This window comes from Abramis brama, assembly GCF_963993115.1.
Source record: "Abramis brama genome assembly, chromosome: 15".
NCBI classification, from domain to species: domain Eukaryota; kingdom Metazoa; phylum Chordata; class Actinopteri; order Cypriniformes; family Leuciscidae; genus Abramis; species Abramis brama.
Window position 1 is genome coordinate 10,569,576 of NC_139977.1, and position 9,373 is coordinate 10,578,948.

The window sequence follows — 9,373 nt, forward strand, 5'->3', positions numbered from 1 at the left end:
TGAACATTCATTTAGCCTCTCAAAGGAACACACCAGCCATAGAGGTCTCAGGGCAAGAGGCCGTGGAGGATTAAATTGTCCTTGCACTCCCATATCACCATAAGACCAGAAGTACTTTGCCCCTTCACTCTCTCAAGTGCTCTGTTGACAGAGAAAACAGAACAGTGGAATAGAAGCCAGAGGAACTTCGAGATCCAGTTGCAGGTCTCCCTCGGTATTGGTGGGGTCTCCTGGCTTGACAAAGGGCCTGGATTCAGGTAGGGCATAGCAGTGACCTCACGTCACAGAACTGTGGGGTGGAGGGGAGCCGCGGGGAGGCCGGCAGTGGCTCAAACCGGCACTTTCACAGCATGCGGGGAACAAAGAACCACTTATGCAGCCAGCAATGACAGCTGAAAACATCTTTAAGCTTCAACTGTGGCCGTATGCGTATGATTGAGTGAGGCGGTAGAGATAGATAGATAGATAGATAGATAGATAGATAGATAGATAGATAGATAGATAGATAGATAGATAGATAGATAGATAGATAGATAGATAGATAGATAGATAGATAGATAGATAGATAGATAGATAGATAGATCATTATATTCACACTAATTACAAAAGATGTTACAGAAAATGTTCCATATTCTGATCCAAGACCACTCATAGAACTAATTACAAAAAAAGGGGGATCTGACCATCTCAATTGAAGAACAGCAGGCCTCCATGCGTGACCATGGCCACAGGCCCAGGTCTCACCCCTCCTCCACCACAGCTGTTGTTTTGAAGGTTTATCTCAGGGCTACAGGTCAAGACTCTCAGTCCAGCACTGCAGACTCAATGTGGTCTTTGTGCGTGAATGGACAGTAAGGTGCTTGGCCGGCCCATCAGCAAGGGGGGAAAGACCTCCAAGACTATTCACACCAAGAGCAAAATGAAAAGTCAAAGCAAATAACAGAGTAAAAATTACTAATGGTTATCAATCCAAGACTACTCAAACCAAGAGCACAGTGACTTTCCATGGAGTTTGTGTACCTCAAAGTTAATTGCGCTGGTTATTAACCGCATTTAACCCCATCTAAAACGGGGTACATATATATATATAAGTATAAGTGCATAATCAAAAAGTCTTGTAAACGTTTACCATCCTGTAAAAGTAAAAAAAAAAAAAACATCTTTTTTTCGCCACAAGTTTAAATAATCATGCCGTGTGACAAATGCATCTGTTAAAGAATATTGTCATAAATACATAGATTGAAACATCAGAAAACATACCACAGAATCAGCTCTCGCTTTTATTGGCCACCAATGAACAACACAGATGTACTTTCACACTGTTGCACATGCCCTGTCTGTCAGAAAACAAGTGCTGTTCGCAGGACTGGGGATGTGCACAGATAACTGTGTGAAGGCTTGTTCAAAGTCCTCAGGCCAAATCACTGGGTTTTTAACAGTTAATTTGGTCTGGTTAGTCAGGGGTACAGCTGTGCTGGAGAACTGTGCTATGAAGTGCCGGTACCATCCAACTAGTCCTAGAAAAGAACACGCCTCCTTCTTTGTATGGGGTCCGGGACAGTTGCATACGGCTTCAACCTTGTCCATCTGAGGTCTCACTTCGGAATTTCCAAGCTGGAATCCCAGGTATCGGGTCTCTTGCCTTGCCCACTCACACTTATATCATTGATAAATCGGCTGTAGTTATTCTGTATAAACAATGCATAGAATATGTAACTTTTGACAGACAGTTCTTCAATGTAATTCTAAAACTGATTAAAACACTGAGTAAGAGACTGCTTTTAACCCTGAAGCATGTTAAAGAACATGTTAGAGAGCACAAAAGAAAGTGTTTTTGAAAGAAATCGTTTCTAGTGAACTTTATGGAACAATAAAGTTCCCAGAAAATATCTGGACATAGATTGCTGAGATCTCTGGTCAGATGTTTAGTTTGTTCACAGAAACCAATTGGCAGTGGCTTTGGATTCTTGTCCATTCCAAACCCAAGATTCCTCTGCTGGTCACCTCTGTTTCCTTGAACGTGTTCATTTAGACAAGCTGTGCTAACTTCTGACAATTACATATTCCTGCAGTTTTTTCTTTTCTTTTCTTTTCTTTTTGCTTTTGGCCAGTTAAGATTACACAGCAAATCACTTCCTGAGGAAATCTCCTGCACTGACAGCACTCCTGGAGGGATTCTTATGTTAACCTGGCCTTCCCTAATATTGCAGAATGCATGCGACCAAAGTGGGGAAATGCACCATGAAACGCAATAGCTCCAGGCAGGAAACTGGAATCCTGAGAAGGAAGAGGCAGGAAGCAAACAAGCTTACACCTTCGGCTTGCTCTAACCCGGCTGAGTGGGGCAATATCTTGTTTTTAGAGGGGGTCCCATCTCTACCCAATTATACAGCTGGATGGAGAACTTCAATGGAGTCTCTGATGCCGGGTTTAGACAATGGACTGGTAGCCAAACCGGCACGCCAACCCAGGATTTCCTGGCTTATGGCACAAAAAGGTTAGCCACCGTTGCACAATGAAGAATGAGTCTTGTGTTCGGTTGATCTGAATCACAGTTCCGAACCGTGCCATTTATGTATGTTGGTGTTTGCATTAGAGCACAGCATTCCTCCTCTTCCTGTAAAGGAAGTGCTTAACTGGTATTGGAAATGGTGCTGTCTTGAGACAGTCGGGTGGCCAGTTCAAGGGTCAATAACAGAGTTCACGATAAAGAAAAGTTCTTCGAAATGTACTTTTTTTATTCATGTTCCATTCATATGATTTTGAAAAATGTCCTATGGTGTAACTATCAAGTAAAAATTCATATATTTTCCTCATACCTTTAAACCATGTGGCTATACTGAACACAGTAGCATGACGGTTTCTCATGCAATACCATCTGAGGTCACGCATAACAGAGATTTACTGCCTTGCCTTGAATCTTTTCACAATATTATGAATGGTAGATGGTGAAATACTTAAATACTTTGCAATCTTGCATTGACAAATGTAATTTTTGAATGGTTTGAAATTTAGAACTAAGTGATGAGCCATGACCCATCTTTCCTTGCAAAGTCTTTTGTGGATGCTCCTTATCCAAAAACTCAATTATTAACAGTTCACCTGCTAATTGTGGGCTGTTTCAAAACAGTTTAACTTGGATATTATATAGTCTTTTCACTTTTTCCAGCATGATGGAGCACCATGTCACAAGGCAAGAGTGATCGGAGATCAGTAAATTGAAATTTTGAAAACTGAAAAATTGAGAACCTGTGGTCAATCCTCAAAAGGTGAGTGGACAAAAGCAGAAGCCCAAAAAACTGTGATGAACTGTGAGCACCAATAAGGCAAGAAAATCAGTCAGGATTTGGCCCAGAAGTACATTTCCAGGTTATGGAAAAATAAAATGTATGTCACTGCCAATACTTTTGTCCATGGATGTATAATATAATTTCCTGCATGTTTTTGTTTGCTGGTTGCACCAAGATTTGAATTTTGAAATTCAATTAATTATACTAATTTTGATTCCCCACCCCCCGAAAAAAAATATTAATAATAATAGCAACAATAACTGTAATATACGATTATTTTGTGGTATTTCATAAGGTTTTCTTTTCAAGACTTCATTCTTTTAATGACGCTTTATTTTCTTCATTATGATATCAGGACAGCTATATAACGCTGACCTTTTTTACCTTTTATGAAAGAAACTAAAAACATGCCCATCATCAGGGATGTGTATTAAAATTATTGTATGTGAGAATAGCATTTATTTATTTTGGAATAATTTACTAGATAGGACAAAAAATAAATGAGCGCTACAAACATGCCGCTCCTGAGATGAAACAGAAGTGAGACTGGCCTAGAAAACGTGCTGGCTGTATTCATCTCTTCCGTATTGGACTTGCATGGGGGCTGTAAAACCTTGTTAATGGCCTTTAACCGACGTTGTGCCAGTGTGCCATTCTCCAGGCATCAGGATTTGTGCGTCGGGTGCCTGCTGCCAGGAATTTTCCAGATTAACTCCCGATTTCAAAGAAAGGTCCCTGTGGTCTTGTCATTGTGCAAAGCAATACGCTTGTATTCATCTGTGCGAGGAACTATTCATCCCTCCATTCTCATTCATTCACTGAATGGGGTCTTATTTAATAGACCCATCCTTCTCCTCTATCTCAATGTACTCATGCAAACAGCACTTCCTCCCAGATTAGCAAATAATTATGGATCCTCCCGCTTTCCCAAAAAACCTAGAGAACAAAAAGAGGAGATTCCTTTAAAGATGTTTGCATCTCCAGCAAAGCGTGACATCACCGGCATTCGGCTATTTCCTCATCTCTTGTTTGAAAGTCGACCAAATAGTTCACCGAGGGGAGTTTCGAATCTTAACGGAGAGGTACAGCAGCAATGCTCATTCTTTACCGGTCACTCTCTTTAGCTCCTCTGATCTCAGCGGTAACGGCTGATTGGGCCGATACCTTCCTCCTTCCTGCCCCTCCCTCCTTCATCCATTCATCCTGTGCTTCCTACCACCCCTGGGTGAGGACATAAGCCTCTTAGAGTCAGGACGGAGCATTGAAAGGCTGCGGTGGAGGCTGGCTCTGTTTGCCTTGCGCCTGGCGTTTGGGTGGCTAAGCAAACGGCAGGGAGGGCTGCCGAACCGTGCAGGCTCAACGCCTTTAAAAAGGGCCCAACAGAGTTACCATTGTGCGTATGGAACAGGAGAAGTCACTTATTACAAGCAGGAAAGTGAAAGATCCTTCCTCCATAAGTCCGAAGGAAGGCTAAAACCCAAAAGCCGAAGCCAAGCCTTTTGTTTCACCCCACTCACCCAAAACAAAAGTGCAACTTGAGCGCAACATCCAGCTTATGAAGCAACAAATGCGTTTTGATCCTTGAGTTCAGGATCAGGATCAACTCAATTCTATGGTATGTTTTCTGATGTCCATTCAACTCACAGGTTCAGATTCCTTTACTGATTCATTTCAGTGACTCCTTTTGCAGCTTATAGGGTTGTAGCAATACTATAACTACAAAACTATGTACACTTCCCTATTAAAACAGATCAGGTTATACCCTATGAAAAACGGTGTGTGAGATAAGGGTAAAACTTTAGTTTATCACTATGCTTATTATCATGCATATTATTAGGATATTGGCTGTTTATTAGTACTTATGAAGCACTAATAAATGCCTTATTCTGCATGATCATATTCTACATCCCTTAATCCTACCCAATACCTAAACTTAACTACCTTACTATCTATTAAAAAGCAGTAATTAGGAGTTTATTGAGGATAAAGTCTTAGTTATTAGTTAGTTAATAGTGAAAATTGGACCCTAATTTAAAGTGTGACTGAGATGGGTTGTATGTCCGAATTCACAGTATTCATAAAAACAGTAGGCAAAAAGTACCTATTACTTCTATCGAGATTTCAAAGTGCGCATCCAATGGACTGCGCAATCCAATTTTACTATTCCATGAAGCCACGCAAAGGAAATGTGAATGCCGTCTGGACTTCATTCTTACTACACATATTCATACTATAGCCTACAGAACACACTTTTTAACATTTCTGAAATTTGTTCCTCATCAAATGTAGTGCCTAAAGAAGTATGCAAACTAAACTAAGTAGTAAGCAATTTCAGGAGCACCTATTGTCTGTGTGATTGTGTAATTAAATCATTCATTCAACTGATTCATTACACTTATTGTGTCATATTATAAGTTTTATTGTTTAATAAAATGTTCATGTTTACAATCTACTGAGAGAAGCCAGACAGTGTTCAAAGTTGGGCTTCCCGAACAAGAATAAATGTAGGGCAGGACTTGAGTTTGTCCATTGGGAATCGATTGGTTGTGGTTTTCTATTGCAGTGATATCATGTGATTGACAAGTTGTCCCGCCCTCGCGCCAGTAAACACGTCATCAGAGAAGAGAGTTGTGTTCGACTTGAAGCGGAGGAGAAGTTATTTTAAAGATTAAGATTACAAGGGCACATGGATTTTAAAACTTATAATGAAATTCATAATAAATAAGAATATGCTCTTCCCACTAATGACAAAAAAGCAGATCTATAATTTTTTTCATCCATTTCTTCAAGTCTTGGGCAAATTGTGTCCTATTTGTGTGTGTGTGGTCATCAGTCATTTTATGTATTCATAGTAAATTCTCTCCTTGTTGATGTCAGACTGTTCAGGCTTTCTGTCTTATACTGCGTTCTGATTGACAGGATTTACACAGTTCACTGCTCTCTGCTCTCTGAGAATGGGATATCAGCTGAAGTTCACTTTACTTGACATAGCAAACTACAACAATCCAATCAATTTCCCATGGACAACATCATGTCCGGCCCTACATTTTTTCTTGTTCGAGAAGCCGTTTCACTCGGATATACATCACAATAGGGAGGAAAAGTTCGTCGCAACTTTCATTTCATGAGACTTTATACTCAATAATAACATTGGATACTCAACTCATTTTCACCACCTATATTTTATTCAAACTTCTTTAAGTGCTTGAGTGATGCGCAATGTGCAATTTCCTTCTCCGCTTCCTATGAAGTGATGAATAGATGATCAGTTATTTCATATTACCTCTCGAAAATAGCATGTTCACTCCTATGTTCACTGTTAATGTACATGTTCACTACTGTAATTTCACATAAGATGGAGGAATACCGTGTAAAATCCACTTCACAGGGAAGGGACCGTCGCTGCGCTCAAGAGAATCCCGGTTCGAATCCGACCTGAATCATGTTCGGAACTCAGATTCAGAATGAGCTTTAATCCCAAGTATGTTTATAGGAGCATCCAGTGCAGAAAAAAAGAAGAGCAGACATACATAGGAGTTAGGACAATTAAAAGGAATATATCACAATAATAAAAAAGGCAATAAAATTAAAATGCAACACAATACAGTGATAAAAATATAGAAAATACACAATAGACAGAATTACGTATATGCTATTTACAATAAAGTTATTTGCAAAATGCAAGTGTACGAATGTGCAACGTGTGCTATACGGTAATGTGCAAATGATATACTGAATATGAGCATTGCATTATTGTCATATTATATCAATGAAGAGTCCCTGCTGGCAACTTACTTTATCTTCAGAAAATCTAAACATCTAGTTGTTTTCCAATGCTCCATAATTTTCCATCATTACCCTGCAGAAAAATCCGGCATAAACCAGTGTTAGAGTTGGCATAGCTGGTCCACTAGCTATTTTTCAGCAGGATATATAAAATAAAAAAAAGGCAGGGCAAAAAGGAGGCTGTCGCACAGGAAGAAGCTCGGAAAAACCCTGGCACTGCTAGTTACCCAGGGAAAGATCTTTCTGAACCAAAAAGGAAGCTGATTCTTGTTTGCACTCCGCTTTATCAGCTAAAGGTGCTGAAGCTGGAAAGTCACTTTACTAGCTGTATAGTACAAGTATCCAACAGCTCATGCCAGCAGCCTGAAAGAGAAGCATTGTCCTGGGTCAGTTCTCTCCCAGCCAGCCTGCTTTCATTATCTCACTGTTAAGGCCACCGCCACAGATCTGCTTCACATTGAGTGGATCAAAGCGCATGGAACAGGTCCTGCAATGCAATAATGTGTGTCTACAGGGGAACCCTGTTCTGGGAAAGTTCAATAGGTTAGAATATCAGTAAGATTTGCCGGCTGACCGTAACCGCTCACCTGTTGTCTGGTCTATGGGTTCTTAGAGCCGCACTCCGTCTCTGCTTCCTCGGACACTTAAACTATCAAAATGATATCCATCTGTTGGCATTCTGTGGGAAACACCTCCTTTTTGGGGTGAAGTTAGAGATGTGTCATTTTGAATAGGCTCTGAATGAATCAATGTAAAAAAAAAAAAAAGAGAGAGAGAAAAGAAAGAAATCCTGTCGTTTTTTGAGAAAAAAACTGGCAGCTATTATATATCTGTATGTATTAGGGGTGTAACAATATATCATGTATTGTGGATAGTGACAATATGTATTGTGTAGTGACAATAGAGTTTTAGTGTCAGTACTACATTAAACTACTATATATAATGTTGAATATAATGCAATGAGGGAATATTTGTGGGTCCTGATAATGCCAAATGTCTAATGTTACCAGTAAAAAGTGGCCTACATTATTTTAAATATATCTAGTCAGTGACGGAGTGCAAGCATATTCGTCTAAAATAATCCTGTATTTTCAGCTTCAGCTTCAGAATCATGAATATTTTTATTCTGGTGTCACTATTGTCCTGCGCGTTGGGTTTCCAGCATCAAGTCCAAGCCTATTCATTTACACCCACAATGTAAATCAAATTTACCATTTTAATAAACAGTATAACATTTTTTGTTAACCTTTTACCATGTGTCTTGGAGTATCGCAATAATATCGTATAGCGAGTTCATTATCGTCATATGTATCGAATCGTGACATGAGGGTATTATTACACCTCTAGTATATAAACATACAGAACAACCTGTAAATTTTACAATTTAAAACTCATTTACAACACTATCCCCTAGACCTTGTGCTTTTTTCATTCCACTGACCTGCAAACCAGCCTTTAGTATCTCAAAATGGCATTTTTATAATATGTGGATTTCGGGGATTTAAACGCTCTAGAGATGTCTACAAACTGCCTCGTTTACTGTTCACTACTTTTCAAATGTGTAAAACTTTATTTTTGAAAGATCCCAAGCATATTTCTGCAATAATATGTCCCGATAGCTTAGCTGTGTGCCATGCGGTGCCTATCATGTGACAGGGGTCCTGACAGGTGGCTGTCCTAGTTGCCTGTTCACAGGTTGTAGCACTTACTTCCAGCCTGACCGCTGCAGATTAAGTGTGTCCATCTGTCAGAAGAATTAGGAGTAGTTTGCAGGAATTCTCAGATCATGGAAAGGTTTGGCTTGCTGGGTAAAAGGGGGGCTGGAAGGGAAAGGAGGGACCAGAGGGTAGGGGGAACTTTCATTGGGGTGTAATCCGAACCCCTCAGCCACCTGCACTTGTCCCGGAGCCCAGGAAATGGAGTACATGGGACTTTCTTTCAGCTCTCATAGTGAACTAATCCTACTTGAGAATTGCATGCAGACATATACGGCTTCCTTTATGGGGTTTGTTTAGGGGTGGTATGAAATTCACTCCAGCGTGGACTCCTTTAGAAATATCCTGCTAATGTTAGAAATGTTTAGGAGACAATGCTGGACCCTACAAAGTACTGTGATACTTAATATGTCAATGTCTATGCATTATATAACAATGTTTATAAAAAAAATAAAAAATCATTAACATACAGTGACTTGATATACACTTATTATTTTAATAAGCATGTTTTTTTTTACTTTTTTTTAATTAAAGTAAAAATTTTTAGGGGTGCATAAAACCCCCCAAAACGATAGAACTGTC

The 9,373-nt window shown here is 39.7% G+C and overlaps 1 long non-coding RNA gene across 1 annotated transcript; it reads right to left on the reverse strand.

Moving 5' to 3' along the window:
* Positions 1-5,700: 5,700 nt before the first annotated feature.
* On the reverse strand, positions 5,701-9,155 carry LOC311097675. The gene is made up of 5 exons (XR_014609296.1): positions 8,786-9,155; positions 7,664-7,813; positions 7,086-7,149; positions 6,658-6,759; positions 5,701-6,533 (listed from the first exon to the last, which is right to left on the reverse strand). It is a non-coding gene; the product is annotated as an uncharacterized lncRNA (long non-coding RNA).
* Between the last annotated feature and the right edge of the window lie 218 nt (positions 9,156-9,373).